A 19,289-nucleotide genomic window follows, 5' to 3' on the forward strand; every position below is an offset into this window, starting at 1 on the left:
TGATACCGCCCCTCTGACAAACAAAGGCCCCAATTGCAACCAAGTCAGAAGATATGCAGTTGCGTGCCTAGAGTGGGACATGCAAACTGCCCCCTCTCGTGATCCGACAAAAACTAGATGGGTTGCAACCAAGTTTGAATACATGCAATTGCGAACATGTTGGAAGACATGCAATTGCATGACTACAATTGCCCCCCCCCCCCCGACTCTCTTGCCGCCGCCACCTCCGATAAAACAAAGGCGCTTACAAAAATGCAACCAGGTTAGAAAAGACATGTAGTTATGTGCCTATTCTGCGACATGCAACTGGTCCCTCACCTTATCCGATAAACAAAAAAGATCGAGTTGCAGCCAAATTATAAGACATGCAGTTGCGACCATGCTCGAAGACATGCAGTTGTGTGCCTGGTGTGGGCCATGTAACTGGGCCTCTCTCTCTCTTTTAGAAAATAAAGGTCCCTAGTTGCGACCAAGTTAGAAAACATGCAATTGCATGTCTAGTGTGGGACACGCAACTGGTGTCTCTCTCCGTACAACAAGAAATGGAAGTCAAGTTGCAACCAAGTTATAAGACATGCAGTTGCGACCAAGGTAGAAGACATGCAGTTGCATGCCTAACATGGGACATGCAATTGGGCCCCATATCTCCCGACGCCTAGTATCGGACATGCAACTGCCATCCCTCTCCCGCCGTCCTCCAACAAAAACACAAGACCAATTGCAGCCAGGAGGGAGACATGCAGTTGTAGATGGGGCGACACTTGTAGCTGCAAAGCCTAGTGTCGGACATGCAACTGTACCCCTCTTGCATAACCCACTTACAAAAGAAAAAACAAAGGTCAGTTTCGATTGGGGTGTGTGGGCATGGAGTTGCGTGCCTAATGACAGACATGCAACTGCCTCCCTGAACAAAACAACAGGGAGTTGCGGCGGAAGTGACACTTGCAGTTACGTGCCTAGTGGCAAACATGCAACTTCTCCCTTCCCGACAAAACATCACAAAGTTGCAGTCGCATTAAAACACATGCAATTGCACTCGGGGACGACACTTGTAGTTGCATGCCTGTTGATAGACATGCAGCTATCCCCCTCTTCCGACAAACAAACCGTTGAGTTGCGGTTGCATCGAAGACATTCAGTTGTAGTCGGGGACGACCCTTGCAGTTGTGTGCCTATTGACAAACATGCAACTACCCCCTCTTCAGACGAAAAAAGGAAAAAAAGAGAAATATACGCAAAGGCCACTCCTTCACCAATTGCATGTGTAGTAAGACGTGTTTAGTTGTGCATGGATTAACCAACATGTATACTGTAAAGTTTTCCTTCGAGGCTAAAGAATAATGAATAAATAAAAAACATAGTTACACGTGGATATGATGTGTGCATGTAGCTGATAGTATGGTTACAAAATTGACGACAATAAATGTGAACAATTAAGAATTAATAAAAGCCAAAAAGAAAAAATGAAAAAAGCACACGAACATATTTCAAGGAAGGAATTATGAGAGAAAAAGAGAACAAGAAAAGAATGAGAAGAATGAAAATAGCTAATAATTTTAAAAGAACAAACAAAAACAAAAGGAAAACTAACCTGCAAATCCAAAATGAATTGGCTCAATCCATTTTGAAAAATATATTACACAATGTTGTGACCGGGAAAAAGAAAATGCAACACAAATTTGCACGAATCTTGGCACATAGATTAAATGGTTTATCGCATTACCAAATATTATATGAGCAAACCTTGACCCACATTGTGGAGGAAAATAAAAATGTTTATTGATTAAGACATGCTAAAAGATATAGAGGAAGATAGGACAGACACGTTGATCTACTAAAAAAACAAGACAACACACTTTGCACTTTGCATGGTCTATTTCCATCCACAACCCAACAGACAAAAAAAAAAGAAACAGGCCGGCCGGCCGCATCATCCTAGCAGGTGATTAAACGTGATAAGCAACTAGCATAAAAAATCAATTGAGGGATCGACTGAGACTTCGTAAGAAATCAGTCGACTGAGTTTTAGTCGTTCTGTAATACATATTAATGGGATTTTAAAGGTTTACACTTACCCTCACCCACCCAGTGGCGTATCTTGACGGTGTGCCATGGGAGACCCAGAATTTTGAGAAATATTTTTCCCCATGTAATAACTATCTGATTTTCAAGGTCCATTCAAGCCAATTAAAATATACGTCGTTTCTTTTAAAGTGTGTACATCCTCGATTTTATTTCTGGGTCCGTCACTGCACCCACCCACACATAAAGAAAACAACAAAGCAAAATAGAAGACACGAAAAAAAGAACAAAAAAGAAGGTAACCACCATGTTACCTGGCCAACCCACCAGCGGAAACGTTTCAGGCGGCACGTGGCCAACGTTCTCTCTCAAGAAAAAAATCGCAAAAGAAAAAGGAAAAAATATTATAATTCTTGAAAAAAGGCCGATGCCTCCCTTAGGCAAAGGAAAACCATTGAAATCAACCAACTGATCAATGACGTGCATCAGCCGCCTTCCAATCCAACCACGTGTCCTTGAGGGACTATGCAGGTCCTTCCTTGCGTGCCTCCATCCTAACCCTAAACCCTAAAATTTTCGACGCAATAAACAACCTGCTAGTCGGATGCTCAATCTCTAACATCATATGGAGCAAACCGCTCGACTGGGTCGGTCTCCCTCGCCATTAACGCACCTCTCTCGGAAGTGTAGTCCTTGGCTAGAATTGTCATCCTAGTCGTCAAGAAAAACAAGTTGAACGGTATGGTCGTCCTAGTCGCTTGGTCCATTTGGAAAGAACACAATGTTAGAGTATTTTGATTCCAAGGCTTCTTCCCTGCTTCACCGATTCGGGCTCTGTTGTCGCTCAGAAGCATTCCAGATTTGTGTGCATTCGTGATGGTCCAGATGCAACGACGTCTCCTTCTTTGGGATGCTGGTCCTTTAATGCCGGCTTGATGACTTCCCGTCCTGCGACTTACCGTCAAGTAGTTCATACATGCTTGGTTTGGCTCCAGTTGCGGAGAGAGACGGTACTGGCAGTGCGCCATCAACCCATCCTGGAGGTGGTGTTCGTGTTGTTCCCCTTAATCCTTGTTGTTCTTTCCTTCTTGTCAGGGGTACTATTGTAATGCTGGATTATTAATTGTGAGCTTCCAACTCTTTCCGCAAAAAAAACCCCAAAAAAGTATATAGGGGGAAAGAGGGCAAACCCTATTTGGCGCCTTATGCGCTAGTTATAGACGTTTTCCCCAACACGCGCACACCCCCTCTCCGAGCTGGGCTGGACCATTAACCTTTTTTCTGCTTTGAACCCAAAAAAAGGTGCACATGCAGGTTTCAAACTTGTGATCTCTATGTTCAGACTTCAGAGAGAAGCAAGCGAACCACCAGGACATCAAATCACCCATGCATAGAAACTTCCCTTTTTCTATTTATATTTCCACCAGTTCCCGGAAGCCCCTGTTTTGCAAAGCTTCTAGCTGGGGTTACTTTTCTTTTTTCATTGCGGTTTTTTTCCTGGACCATTTTATGTGGTTTTTTCTTTTCTTTAATCTTTTTCCTTGTTCATTACTTATTTTTTCTAAGCGCACAAATTATTTTAAATTTGATGACATTTTTTTAAAATCAATGAACTTTTTTTTCAAATTCAATGAACTTTCTTTCCAAATGGATGAACTTTTCTTCAATTTTTGTGAACTTTTTAATCAAATTCGATAAACTTTTAAAAATCATTGTTTTTTTCTGAAATTTGTAAAAAAAATGAAATCATGATTTGTTTTCAATTTTTATGATATGTTCAATTATTTTTATCGTGTTTTCCAAATTTAACGGTTGACCGGTCAACTGGTCAACCGCGATCAGTCTAGATGCGATTGAGCGATTTTCTACATGGGCCGGCCCATGATCATGCGCGTGTGAGCGCCAGTATCGGAAACGGCGCTTACAACGCTGATTAGGAGAACCAAAAAAAAAAGGTGATCACCACGTTACCGAGCCGACCCACCAGCGGAAACGTCTCAGGCGGCGCGTTGCTGACTTTCTTCTCTCAATAGAAAGTAAAAAAAATCACAAAAAAGGATTCTCTTGGTTCTCAAAAAACAAAAAAGGATTCTATCTCTAAAAAAGGATATATCGTTAAAAAAGGATTAGAATTTAAAATTTTGCTATTTCACCCCTTGCCTGGTGCGTCGCTTGTCTAGTTGTCATGCATTTCGCACCCTGTTTGTTTGAGCTCATTATATGAGGGAAACTCCTTCCAAACAGTCAGATCTAAACATCCGTGTCACCGATCGCCTTGTCCGCGAACCACGTCTCCAGGTTGAGGGGCCACTGTTTGCACCTTTCCGATTTTCCTGCGGACGTGCCGCAAGCCAACTTGCCGGTGCCGCTTGGTCGCGCTCTTGCGTGGGTTTCTTCACCGGCTATGCATCCTCCTGCTGCTGCTGCTGTGTGCCACTGGAGTTAATTGCAAGGAAGTATTACACTTGAGGCAATTGTAACGAATCAGTATCATTATACAGATTTTTTGCAAGTCAGTACCATGTTTGAGGCTAATCATTGCAAAACGGGCTAAGAGCTGTATTGACGCTGTATCTGACCAGGCAGCCCCACCTGTCAGATGACAGGTGGCATATTATTTTTGCAGATAAGCCCCCCGCATTGCATGCATCCTGCTGCTGCTGTTGCTGCGTGCCACTGGAGTTAATTGCAAGGAAGTATTACACTTGAGGCAGTTGTAACGAATCAGTACCATTATTCAGATTTTTTGCAAGTCAGTACCATGTTTGAGGCTAATCATTGCAAAACGGGCTAAGAGTTGTACTGACGCTGTATCTGACCAGGCAGCCCCACCTGTCAGATGACAGGTGGCATATTATTTTTGCAGATAAGCCCCCCGCATTGCACTTAATCACGCAAATGCTCCCGCGCAGTTACAAAAATAAATAACGCGCAGCCGGGAATCCGAACCGCGCTCTCCCAGTTTCATCGGAGAGGCCCTGCCACTACGCTAGGCCCAGTCAGTTGCCCAGTTAGCATACTAAGTGCTTATATACTACTAAACAATTAAATAAAAAAGCAGCGTTTCGCGGTCACTACCGGTGCGCCGCCAGCGTTTCCCTGTTTACGTAGCACGTGCAAAATATTTTATACCGTGCTTCGTTCTCTTTTTCATACGGTAACAAAAAAGATAAATAGCGCACGCCGTACATAGTGTGTGTATCGTATATTGATAAAAAATTACATCGTATACAAAAAATGTAATTTATAAATTTTAGAAAGTTCATTGTATATTAAAAAAATGTTCAATGTATATAACAAAATTGTTCATCGTATGTTATACAATAATGTTCAATGTATTTTTATAGAATAATGTTCAGTGTGTATTTACAACATTTTTTGCATACTAAACCTATATAAAAACTGTAAAAAAATTGAAAACATGAAAATCCGAAGAATACCAAAGATCTAAAAAAGATAAAAGAAATCAGAAACAAAAAAACACGTACAAAAAAAGGAATTTATGCATTTTTTTTAAAAGTTCATCGTATATTTATGTTCAGTGTGTATAACAAAATTGTTCATCATACATTATACAAGAATGTTCAGTGTGTATTTATATAATAATGTTTAGTTTGTATTTACAAAAAATATTGCATACTAAACCTATATAAAAAAGAAATGCGAAACAAAAAAAAAAAAAGGCCAGGACGTGTCCAGACTAGATAAATGTAAGAATGCCACTATTTTAACGCGAGCGTCGCTCTAGTGTAGTGGCTGGCGCGCTGTTTCTTTCCTCGCAGGCGCAGGTTCGAGTCAGCGCAAGCTTGAGTTTTTCTCGTTTGTTTTATTTATTTAATGGTCACATAATATATTAGCTTACTATACCATAACAACAGGCAACATGGACTAGCGTAGTGGCAGGGCCTCTTTTTTAAACTTCGCAGTGGCATTTGCATCATTAAGTGCAATGCTGGGGTCTTATCTGTAAAAAATATATGCCACGTGTCACCTGACAGGTGGGGCAGCGTGGTCAGATACAGCGTCAATACAGCATTATACTGCGCTTAGCCCGTTTTGCAACGATTAGCCTCAAACGTGGTACTGACTTGCAAAAAAACTGAATAATGGTACTGATACGTTACAACTGCCCAAAGTGTGGTACTTCCTTGCAATTAACTCGTGCCACTGACACCCACTTGGTATTTCTAGTAGTAGTACCAGCTAGTCGATATAATACTCAACCAGAACTGCTGCCCCACCTGTCAAGATATCGCGGGTTCGAATTCCCGCCGCCCGCAATTTCCTTTTTTAAACTTCGCAGTGGCATTTGCATCATTAAGTGCAATGTTGGGGTCTTATCTGTAAAAAAAATATGCCACGTGTCACCTGACAGGTGGGGCAGCGTGGTCAGATACAGCGTCAATACAGCATTATACTGCGCTTAGCCCGTTTTGCAACGATTAGCCTCAAACGTGGTACTGACTTGCAAAAAAACTGAATAATGGTACTGATCCGTTACAACTGCCCCAAGTGTGGTACTTCCTTGCAATTAACTCGTGCCACTGACACCCACTTGGTATTTCTAGTAGTAGTACCAGCTAGTCGATATAATACTCAACCAGAACTGCTGCTAACTTTTTTAACTCACAAGATATTGCACTAGTTGTAGCAGTGTATGTAACAACAGTAAGCACTATCAGGGCTAAGCTTTGCAAGCCGGGATGCACTGCTACAAGGCCGGCGCCCCTGCTGCAAATGATGGTAAGCTTTTTGCAGCACCAGTGGACCACCGGTACAAGACGGGACATGATGTGACGGTGCAAGATCGATATCGTCTCTAATGCAAGCAGGAACCATGGGCCTACAAGGGCTTGTCGTCGTTGCTGCAAGTCAGGGCGCGACGCTGCAAAGCCGGTGTCGCTGCCGCTAGAAGTCGGGACACGATGTGACGTTGTAAGGTTGATGTCATTCTACTCCAAGGACTGTGGCGCTACAAAGGCTATACAACGTTGCCGTAGACACAATGCTGCGAGCACCATGCCACTAATGCTCCAAAGGCTAGATGCCACAAGTAATAATGTGACGCTACAACGCCAACATCACCATTGCAACAAGTCACGCATGACGCTAGAAGGCATAGTTGTTACGAAGGCCGAGCAATGTTGCAACTATTGGACGCATGATGTTGCAACGCCCGTTGCACAAGTCGTAGGTATGACAGTGCAAAGTCGAGCGCCGTGCTACAAGGCTAGTCAACATTGCAGCTATCGGACATGTAATGCTGCAAGTCAGACGCGTGGCGTTGCACAACCAGTCGTAATGATGCAAGGTCGGCCAATGTTTCGGCTATCGTACGCGTGATGTTGCAAGTTAGACGCACGATGTTGCAAAGCCACCTCGCCATGTTGTAGGATGTTGAGCGCTGCAACAACCAAACGCGTGTCGCTGCGGGATTGGCCGCCCGTTGCTGCAAGCCGACGCGACGCTGCGTCTAACGGACGTGTGATGATTGGGGGGGGCACCCACCTTTTGCAATTCGGCACGATGCTGCAAGGCCGGTTGGCATTGCGGCTATCAGGCATGTTACGCTGTAAGTAGAATGCGGCACGTTGCAAAGCCAGTCGATGTGCTACAGGCTGACCAGTGTTGCAACTATCAGAAGTGTTATGATGTAGCCGGTGCGTGATGCTGCATAGCCATGTGGTCATGCTTCAAGGCCAATTAGCTTGCGGCTACCGAACGCGTGACACTTGGAGGTCGGGCACATGTTGTTGCAAGTCGGCGGACGTTGCATGTATCAGACGGGTGATATTGTGAGGTCGGCCGCCCAATGCTGCAAGTTGATCGCCCGCAGGTGCAAAATAGAAGGGCGATGTGTTGATCCGACTATTCAAAACAAGTTTTAATTTAAGCAATTCTTTTACAAGAGTAACCGTGGTTTCTCTAAAAAAATCAAATTATTGCAATGTTTCATGCAGATTTTATTTTTTGCCAATAACAATTTTTAGTTTTTTAATTGCAAAACTATAGCCGAGTCTTTTTCCTTTTTCCACTTCCCATCCCTTTGCAAGATGCAATCAGTCAAACGGTGGACTTTCCGAACAACCCTTGCCCAAAAAAGTGACGAATAGAGAGATGTGCTCAGCTAATGAGCTCATGGGCTATAGTGCACAACTAGTAGCCCATCTCCGTTGGTTTTTTTGCGTTATTCTTGATCTGTGTCCGCCCGCAGATCTCTGTGGCTGTGGCCTTGGCTAACTTAGGTGCGATTGCCTTCCGCCGCACCTTCGGGGTGGTGGAACTTGAGCAATGGGATGAACTACTCGGGTGTATTGCCCTCCACTCCCCTTCTCTGGAACCCGATTCGCTTTCTTGGCACCTCGAGCCAAGCGGCAGATTCTCGACTAGATCCCTGTACCAAGCGATTGTTCCCACTCCCGGGCCAGTGGAGCTAGCGATGCTTTGGGAAATCAAACTCCCCTTGAAGATCCGCATATTTCTATGGCAATGGGTTAGAGGTCGCCTTCCCTCGGGCATAGTGGTCCGTAAACGTAATGGCCCTGGGTATGGCCTCTGCCCCATATGTCTGGTACCGGAAGACTGCAACCACATCTTCTTTCGGTGCCCGGCGGCGCAGTTCTTATGGAGTTGCTTCCGGGAGGTGGTTGGTGGCGGTTGCTGCCATGACAACCTCCCAGATTTGTTTGGGGAGGTCCTTAGACTCCACTGTACTAGTCGCCCCCCCTATTTGGGTGGCTTTGGGTACCCTTGCCTGGTCCCTTTGGTGTACTCACAATAAACTAGTCATCGAACGAGTTATTCCGTCTCGTGTGATTGATGTGATCTATGAATTGTGTGGCTTCTTACAGCTCTGGAGACCGCTTAGCAAGCGGCGTGATCGAGACGTCATCGACAACATCATGGCGGGTCTTTGTTCTTCGGCGGCGGCTTTTGCTCCTCCACCTCCACCACCACCACCACCTCCCGAGCCGGGTTAGCCTTTCTTTTTAGCTTTATTTGGGGCTTGTCTTGTTGTGCCCCAGCATGACTCTATGACTTGATTGTACTTTGTACTGATATGTTGATTGCTCGGTGCTTTGCTTTATAATATAAAGCGGGGAACCTTTTTCGTATAGTGCACAGCTAGTAGGCTAAGCGATGTGGCATTCAGAAGAAAGTAAGCAGGGTGGGCTCGTGTGTGAAAGCGACGAGTGCATGCTAAAGAAGAAAGAAAAACAGCGTGGAAAGCGATGGGTGCATACGAGTCTCGCGGACGCGGATAAACAGATCAATCAAACGGCTATGAAGGTGGCTGCTCACACAGACGCTACAGTCGGATGACGCCTAGCGCGCGCCTTATATGAGTGGAACAGACGAGCCAACCGTTGTTTTATGACCTCTGTTTTTGTTCCATTTTTGGACTAGTAACTAGGCATGGCATTTTTTTTTGTCTCCAGTTTCATGTGCATCCTCGACCTACAAGTCACAACTCGGCTCGATGTTTCTTTGGTTTTGCAACTGGATCCGACTTTTTTTGCTTTTAGAGTGATTCCATTAAACAACTTCAATTCACTATTCTGTGAAGAGTTCTGTTTGTTACCTTTTCTAAGTTATTTGGTCGAACTTCCCGTATTTTTCAAAATTAAGTGTACCTTTCCAATATTCTTATTATTTTTCTCTCAAGGGCGACAAAAAGCATGCCGTTTAGTAGTTTATAATGCTAGTATTATGCAGTACCACACAGTAGGATACTGCAGAATATGGCTTATCTTTCAGTTGGATTTAGGAAAGTCAGTCCAGTTCTTCATTGTCTTGGTGATGCCCAACCATAGGACATCGTCAAGCCGGACATTATGAGAGCAATCAACAACTTCTCAACCCTCCACATCTCCAACCTCCACTGGCTCAACTCGGCAAATATTGCCCTCATTCCAAAGAAAGAGGGGGCAGAGGACATTTCTGAGTTTAGGCCCATAAGCCTCATCCATGCGGTTGCCAAGATCATTGCAAAGATGATGGCCACACGTCTCGCTCCTCACATGTCCAACCTTGTTTCCAATACGCAAAGTGCTTTCATCAAGAAAAGAAGCATACATGATAACTTTATGTATGTCCGAAACTTGGCACGTCGATTTCACCGCAACAAATCGCCGACCTTGCTCTTCAAGCTAGACATCAAGAAAGCGTTTGACTTGGTTAGATGGGACTACTTGATGGATTTATTGAGACATCATAGTTTCCCAAGCCGCTTTCGAGACTGGATCTCCGCCCTTTTATCCACGGCCTCGTCCAGAGTTCTTCTAAATGGGGTGCCTGGGGACCCCATTTCGCACAGATGTGGACTTAGGCAAGGGCATCCCCTATCCCCCCTCCTTTTTGTCTTGGCCATTGACCCGCTCCATCACATCTTAGCTAAGGCGACTGAGCAAGGCAAACTACGCCCCCTCCGGGGTAACCCCACGCGGGCTTCTCTGTATGCCGATGATGCGGCCATCTTTGTTGCTCCTATCAAGGAAGATATCCAGTTCTTGACATCCACGCTCGGCTCTTTTGGTGAAGTTACCGGGTTGGTCACCAATTATAACAAAAGTCAGGTGGCTCCCATCCGTTGTGCCAACATCGATTTGGATGGGATTCTTCAGGCCTTCCCGGCGGTCCGGGCCACCTTTCCCATGAGATACCTTGGCCTACCGCTTTCGGTTGCAAGACTAAAGCGCATCCACTTCCAATATCTAGAAGATAAGGTGGCTGCCAAGCTCCCGCCCTGGTCGGCCATACATGTGGCTACCCCGGGGCGCATCGTCCTGGTCAAGGCTGTCCTTACGGCGATTGCGATATATCACCTCACCCCGTTGGACCTACCTGTAGAAGTGAGGAAAAAGATTGATAGTCTCAGACGTGCCTATCTCTGGGCAGGATGTGATAAGGTGACGGGAGGCAAGTGCAAGGTGAACTGGGATCTAGTTTGCAAGCCCAAAGTTCATGGGGGTCTAGGTGTGCTCAACCTGGAGAAATTTGCTACTGCTCTACGCCTCCGTTGGTTGTGGTTTGAGTGGGCGGATCCGCCAAAACCATGGGCCCGGATGGGAACGCCTTGCTCTGACAAGGATAAAGATCTCTTTGCGGCGGCCACGACGGTTACCATTGGTGATGGCAACAAGGCTATTTTCTGGGAATCCTCTTGGCTGAATGGTTTTCGACCCAAAGACATCGCGCCTAAAATCTTTGAGATTTTAAAAAGGAAGAACTGTGTGGTTAGCAAGGCTTTGGACAACAATTTTTGGATCCATCAGATCAACACCACACAGGGCCTCACCTTGACGCACTTGCAGGAGTTCGCCAACCTCTGGGAGATGGTTGCCGGTGTCACTCTAAGCCAAGATAGACAAGACACTATTTCGTGGAAATTCACTACCAGCAGAGAGTACATGACATCCTCGGCTTACTTGGCGCAATTTGCGGGACTCACCTACAGTACCAATACTTCCATGATCTGGAAGATGTGGGCTCCTCCCAAATGCAAGTTCTTTGCTTGGCTAGTTCTCCAGAACCGAGTCTGGACGGCCGATCGCTTGTCTCGGCGGGGATGGCCCAATTGCAACCTTTGCCCCCTTTGCAAGCAAGTTCAAGAGTCTGCTGCCCACTTGCTATTTCAGTGTAGATTCACGAATAGAGTTTGGAATGAGATTACCATTTGGCTAGGAATCCACGACTGCTCACCAATGAGTTGGCGAAATGAAGTTTCGGTTCGAACGTGGTGGCAAAAGGCGGTGAGCAACGCGGATCATAACAGAAAGGCTCTTGCCTCCATTATGATGCTTGTCTCATGGGAGATATGGAAAGAACGAAATGCCAGAATTTTTCGCAACGCCGCGACTCCGACCACAATTATCGTCACGAGAATTAAAGAGGAGGCCCACCCGTGGACTTTGGCTGGGGCCAAGCATTTGAGTAGTCTCATGTTGCGAGAGTAGTCTTTTCTTTTGGTCGCGTTGCGACATATGTCTGAACCTCCTCTCTTATTTAATGAAAATGGCAAATCTTTTGCCTGGCTTCAAAAAAACCATAGAACCTGAAACCCCGACCAGAGAGCTTGTTATAGCAGATATCATTTCAAAGTTTCCATAAAGAAAACATAATTGCAGCATGAAAGACACTGTTGAATTTGTGAGACTTGCCACTTAACTACACTTCAGTAACACTCATAAAATTAGTCCTAAACGGAAGACCGGTAATATGGTTACCTTCCCTCCTACAGCCAAATAACACTTGTTGCAAACATTCAGGCTTTGAGCAGAAAATGCAGGATAATTATCATATAGTACTATCATCTCGTGGCCTGGTTTAATTCCATGTATGCACTCACATGTAACTGCATGTACGAACAAACCTGGGATTTGGCCCGAATCAGCAAACCAAGCATTTAGCCACTCATTTAATTAACAAGCCAGGGTCATTATGCAGGAACAGTGATAATTGAACATATATGAAGAGAAAGTATTTCCCAAGAGCCAGAGACTAATGAAACAGTTCAGGCGACGCAATGTGAGGAAATTATTCAAATATGGCTAGCGCATCCTTTTGAGGAACATTTACAGGATTAGAATGGCGAATATCTTGTTATAATCTTTGGATGTGCATTTTTCAGAGTGTCATCATGGCAGCAGCAGAAATTCAAATTTCCCATATACTAATGTTAGGCAATCATTATGTTAGGCTTATTTCCTAATTTGGATGGCTATCTAAGGTGAATTGAACACCGTTACGTGTTAGAGAAGCATGGCAAAAATGAAGTGCCCCTCTTTCATGTGAAGTTTTTACAATATATATCTTTGTTATCTTCTTTTCTCTAGCTACATCTAATATAAAGTCAGGAGGATCTGCTGGATCTTCCCTATCATTAGGACCGAATAGCTTCAGTTCTTTGGCAGATTTGAAGGACCAAGAACTTTCTCTAGATTCTTGTACACTGGTGTTTTAGGTGATTCTGGAGAGCGTTTTGCTAAGAAGAGAGCTTCCCGATTTTTTCTGCATTTCTCAGCAGGCAATTGGACAGCCAGCAGCCTCCTGTATTGTTGAGTGTCAGGGATAACTTTGGGTTTCATGCATCTATATTGAGCTCAGCAGCTTGATCCCAACTTCTCTCTCTCAAAAAAAAGCAGCTTGATCCCAACTATACAGGAAGAGTAGAGCACCATTGTACAATGTTTTCTCTGGTTGGGAGACGAACGTGATGTTTTCTCTAGTTCTAGTATGTACTCCCATATAACTTTTGCAAGTACAGTAGTAAGTGGCTTATACGGAGTATTAGATATAGCTCCAGACGTGCTGAACCTCTGCAAGTAAGCCAGATGTCCTGACAGCTAAAATATGAAATTGGAATGAGTTTACAACAGTATATATAGTTCTAATATGAAATTGGAATGAGTTTGCAACAGTACCTAAAGGTAGTGATTTGCTTTATTATACTAACGGATCTCACAAAGTTTTTGTTAAGTTTTTGTGGATGAAGTGTTCGAAGAACGAGGAGCTACTGATGTGAGAAGAATAAAGAGAGGCAAGAGCTCAAGCTTGGGGATGCCCAAGGCACCCCAAGTAAATATTATAAGGATACTCAAGCATCTAAGCTTGGGGATGCCCCGGTTGGCATCCCATCTTTCTTCTTCAACAATTATCGGTATACCTTGGTTTTTTGTTTCGTTCACATGATTTGTGTCCTTTGTTTTTTTTGTTCTTCCTTTATGAACCATGCTAGTATGAGATATCCCTTCATTGATTTATAGAATGCTTCATGTGCTTCACTTATATCTTTTAAGTATGATCTTATAGAATTGCTCTTTATGCTTCACTTAAATCTTTTGAGTATGGTTTTATAGAATGCTTCGTGTGCTTCACTTATACATTTTGAGCTTGGACATTGGTTAGTTTATATTAATTGTATAAATCTCAATGAACTTCACTTATATCTTTTGGAGTATGAATAATACTATCATCTAAAGCGGGTTTGGAAGAGTGTCAACTCTAGGAACTAGTGATCCCACTATTCCGAATGAGAAGAATTTTGCTTATGTGGAGAGTAGAAAAATTTCTATGCTTGTAGATCATGAAAATAATGCTTTATGTGATGGTTATATTGTTTAAATCATTCATGATGCTACTGAAAATTATTATGAGGGAGGAATACATGCTTGTAGGAGTGCAATAATATCAAGTTTTTCTCTCTATGTGCTTAAAGTTTTGAAGTTATACTTGTTTTTTCCTTCCTATGCTAGTTGATTCTTGTTCCCATAAATTGTGTGCTCAAAAAATCCCTAGGAATAGGAAGTGGGTTAGGTTTAAATGTGCTAGTCATATTCTTCATGATGCTCTCTTTATGTTCAAGTCTTATCTTTCATGTGAGCATCATTGAAATCATCATGCCTAGCTAAAAGTCATTAAAGAAAAGCGCTTGTTGGGAGTCAACCCAATATTTACCCTTACTGTTTTTGTGTGTTTACATGATTAAGCTACTGTAGTAATCATGTTTTATAGCTTTTGTTTCAATAAAGTGCCAAGTAAGACCTTTGGGAAGACTTGGGTGAAAGTTAATGTGATCTTGCTGTAAAAAACAGAAACTTTGTGCTCACGAGATTAGCTGCCATTTATTACAGAAGAGTGATTTGGTGCTGATTCTTTATGCAGAAGATTAATAGACAAATTCCTCACGTCCACCAGTTTATTTCATAATTTTTTGAGTAGCAGAAGTATGGTTAGTGTTCAGATAATTACAGATTGTTCTGTTTCTGACAGATTCTGTTTTCATTGCATAGTTTGCTTGTTTTCTAGTTTCTACGACTTATATTCCTCAATATAAATTATAGAAATGATATGGTACAGTAGGCATTGTGTGGGAACAATTACGATCTTTGTCTTTGACAGTACCAAGGTGAATGGTTTACTCTTTATCATACTAACCTATCTCACAAAGTTCCGTTAAGTTTTGTGTGATTGAAGTTTTCAAGCTTTGGGTGAGATATCGGTATGAGGAGAATAAGGAGTGGAAAGACCCTAAGCTTGGGGATGCCCGAGGCACCCCAAGGTAATATTCAAGGAAGACTCAAGCGCCTAAGCTTGGGGATGCCCCGGAAAGCATCCCCTCTTTCGTCTTCAAAACTATCGGTATACCTTACTCGGAGCTATATTTTTATTCGTCACGTGATATGTGTTTTGCTTGGAGCGTATTTTCAATTTTACTTGCTGTTTGAATAAAATCATTGGATCTTAAATATTAAATGAAAAATAATCCTCCCATGGCTAGTTAATTATTTGACTACTCAGTGTCCTTCACTATTATCTTTTGGAGTAGTTTGTCATTTACTCACGTGCTTCACGTATATCCTATGAGTAAATGGTTGAATAATTGAATATCATGAATCTTAATTTATATATGTTTCATATGCTTATACCATGGGGAGTAATGACTTCACATAGAATAAGTATAGGTAGTAAACTTATTGAAAGTTAGCAAACGTAGAATTGGTCACTGGAACAATTCATGAAAGAATATTGAAGGAAGAGAGATTTCACATATAAATATACTATCTTAGACATCTTTTGTACTTGTGAGCACTCATTAAAATATGACATGCTAAAAGGTTGATGTCGGACAAGGAAGACAACGTAATGGGTTATGTTTTCTTATATCCGAAATAAAGTATATTGTCTTGGATCATCCAACATGTTGAACTTGTTTTCCTCCCTCATGCTAGCCAAATTCCTTGCACCAATTAGAGATACTACTTGTGCTTCCAAACATTCCTTAAACCAGTTTTGCCATGAGAGTCCACCATACCTACCTATGGATTGAGTAAGATCCTTCAAGTAAGTTGTCATCGGTGCAAGCAATAAAAATTGCTCTCTAAATATGTATGATTGATTGGTGTGGAGGAAATAAGCTTTATACGATCTTGTGATGTGGAAGAAATAAAAGCGACGGACTGCATAATAAAGGTCTATATCACAAGTGGCAATATAAAGTGACGTTCTTTCGCATTAAGATTTTGTGCATCCAACCCTGAAAGCGCATGACAACCTCTGCTTTCCTCTGCGAAGGGCCTATCTTTTACTTTCATCTTCTACCCTTATGCAAGAGTCATGCCTTTCCTTTTTACATTTTATCCTTTGGCAAGCACATTGTGTTGGAAAGATCCTGATATATATATCCAATTGGATGTAAGTTATCATGAACTATTATTATTGACATTACCCTTGAGGTAAAAGGTTGGGAGGCGAATCTATAAGCCCCTATATTTCTCTGTGTCTGATTAAAACTTTGAGCCCATAAATATCACGTGAGTGTTAGCAATTGTGAAAGATTAATTGATAGTTGAGTATGTGGAGTTTGCTAAACCAAAGCTCTGACATAGACCCTTCCTGAAAATAAGATGAATTACAATTGTTTGATGACTGAGAATATAGTTTGTTAGTTTCAAGAAAGTTTATGATCTATACTTTAACATGTGAATAGCTTGTTACTTGATCATGAAAATTTTATGAAGATGAGCTACTGTTATGATATATAATGATGTTATAAAAAGTGATTAAAACTATCATTGATGAAACTTATGCACTTGCTAGCATTCACACTTCATAAATTATTTCTTTTATCATTTACCTACTCGAGGACGAGCAGGAATTAAGCTTGGGGATGCTGATACGTCTCCAACGTATCTATAATTTATAAAGTATTCATGCTATTATATTATCAACCTTCGATGTTTTATATGCATTTATATGCTATTTTATATGATTTTTGGGACTAACCTATTAACCTAGTGCCCAGTGCCAGCTTATGTTTTTCCTTGTTTTTGAGTTTTACAGAAAAGGAATATCAAATGGAGTCCAATTGACGTACCAATTTTTGATGATTTTCTATGGACCAAAAGAAGACCCGGGAGTAAAAGAGTTGGGCCAGGAGAGTCCCGGGGCATCGACGAGGGTGGGGGGCGCCCCCCCCTCCCCCAGGCGTCTGGTCCTGCCTCGTGGACGCCTCGGCACCTCCTTGACGTGAGACCGACGCCAAAAATTCCTATAAATAAAGAAACCTCGGAAAATTAACCTAGATCGGGAGTTCCGCCGCCAGAAGCCTCCGTAGCCACCGAAAACCAATCTAGGCCCTCTCTGGCACCCTGCCGGAAGGGGCCATCATCACCGGAGGGCATGGAGGAGGATTCCGGAGGGGCCATCATCACCATGAAGGCCAAGGACCAGAGGGAGAACCTCTCCCCATCTAAGGAGGAGGCCATGGAGGAGGAAGCACAAGGGGGAGAACCTCTCCTTCTCTCTCTCGGTGGCACCGGAGTGCCATCGGGAGGGGAATCATCGCCGCGATGATCGTCTTCATCCACATCACCATCATCATCACCATCCTCATCTCTTTTACGCGGTCCACTCTCCCGCACCCTGCTGTAATCCCTACTTGAACATGGTGCTTTATGCCACATATTATGATCCAATGATGTGTTGCCATCCTATGATGTTTTGAGTAGATATCTTTTGTCTTTGGGTTGATTGATGATCTAGATTGGTATGAGTTGTATGTTTTACTTTGGTGCTGTCCTATGGTGCCCTCCGTGTCGCGCAAGCGTGAGGGGTTTCCGCTGTAGGGTGTTGCAATACGTTCATGATTCGCTTATAGTGGGTTGGTGAGTGACTGAAACACAAACCCGAGTAAGGGGGTTGTTGCGTATGGGAATAAAGAGGACTTGATGCTTTAATGCTATGGTTGGGTTTTATCTTAATGATCTTTAGTAGTTGCGGATGCTTGCTAGAGTTCCAATCATAAGTGCATATGATCCAAGTAGAGAAAGTATGTTAGCTTATGCCTCTCCCTCATATGAAACTGCAATAGTGATTACCGGTCTTGTTAACGATTGCCTAGGACAATTCCGCACACCGATCCACCATTATTACACACTCGCTATTTATAGTATTTAGTAATATATTCTAACTTTATGATAACAACACATACTTTTATATTTTATCTCTCCGATATCATACAAAGTTATCCTCTTCGTACCCACAACATAGTTTTATTTCTCGTTTCTAGTTGGAAGCAAACGTTCGGTGTACGTAGAGTCATATCAATGGCAGATAGGGCTTGAGAGAATATTGCTCTTACCTTTAGCTCCTTGTGAGTTCGACACTCCATACTTATCACTTCCACCTTTGGAAATTGCTACGATGATTCCTTACACTTGGGGATTATCAGTATGGGTTGATGATAAAAGTTTAAAAGCAGCCTATCCTAGAATTTATGATATATGCTTCGACCATAACATTACAGTTGCTGAGGTCATCCAAAAAGGGTGGTATGGATTTAAGTTTAGAAGAACTTTACATGGAGAGACATTAGAGCTTTGGAAAAACTTAAAAAGTAGATGTGAAGAAATTGAAATGAAAGATGGCAAAGATAAGATAACATGGTCACTAAATACAAATGGGGTGTTTTCAGTTAAATTGCTTTACAGAAAATTGGTTGCTGATGGACTTAGATTTCCACAGAAATTTCTTTGGAAATCAAAGTCCCAGCAAAAATTAGGGTTTTTGTATGGTTAAGCATTAAAAAGAGCATACTCACTAGAGATGCTTTGTTGAAAAAGAGGATGGAAAGGAGAAAAAAAATGCATTTTCTGTGGGAAAGATGAAATTGTAGATCATCTGTTTTTCCAATGTCCAGCTGCTTCTCTAATCTGGAGTTTAGTCAAATGTACCTTTGGCTTAAGGCGTGCTCCTCTATCTATACAAGAGTGCCTTGGTTCTTGGGTGAAAACTTTTAGAAAAGAGGATAGAAAACTTGTTCTGGTGGGAATTTCTGCCGTTTGTTGGGCCTTATGGAAAGCTAGAAATGGGGTTATTTTTTAGAATAAAAGAATCTCTGATCCTATGAATATTATCAAAGCGATAACACACTGGATGGTTGATTGGTCTGTTTTGCAGATAAAGGAGCAGGAAAAAAGGGTAATGGAGCTGGGGGCAAGACTACTAGAATGGGTAGCAAGTGAAGTCTATGTGGCCTCTCAAGGATGCAGAATCAACATGATGCGCTTGGAAGGATGAGAATATGAAGAACTCTCGCCCTGGAAGACGTCTGGACCGCTTTGCTGCTTGCTTCTAGCGCTTGTTTTAGCCTCTTTTGCGTAGCTCGTAGCCTGGTTTCTTTTGAGTCTGGATGATTGTAATAACTTAGCTGCACTGTTATGTTGGATGATAGTTTAAGCGTGTCGTCTTGGGGAGATGGTGGATGC

Source organism: Triticum urartu, chromosome 2 (assembly GCF_003073215.2).
Source record: "Triticum urartu cultivar G1812 chromosome 2, Tu2.1, whole genome shotgun sequence".
In the NCBI taxonomy this organism is placed as follows: Eukaryota; Viridiplantae; Streptophyta; class Magnoliopsida; order Poales; family Poaceae; genus Triticum; species Triticum urartu.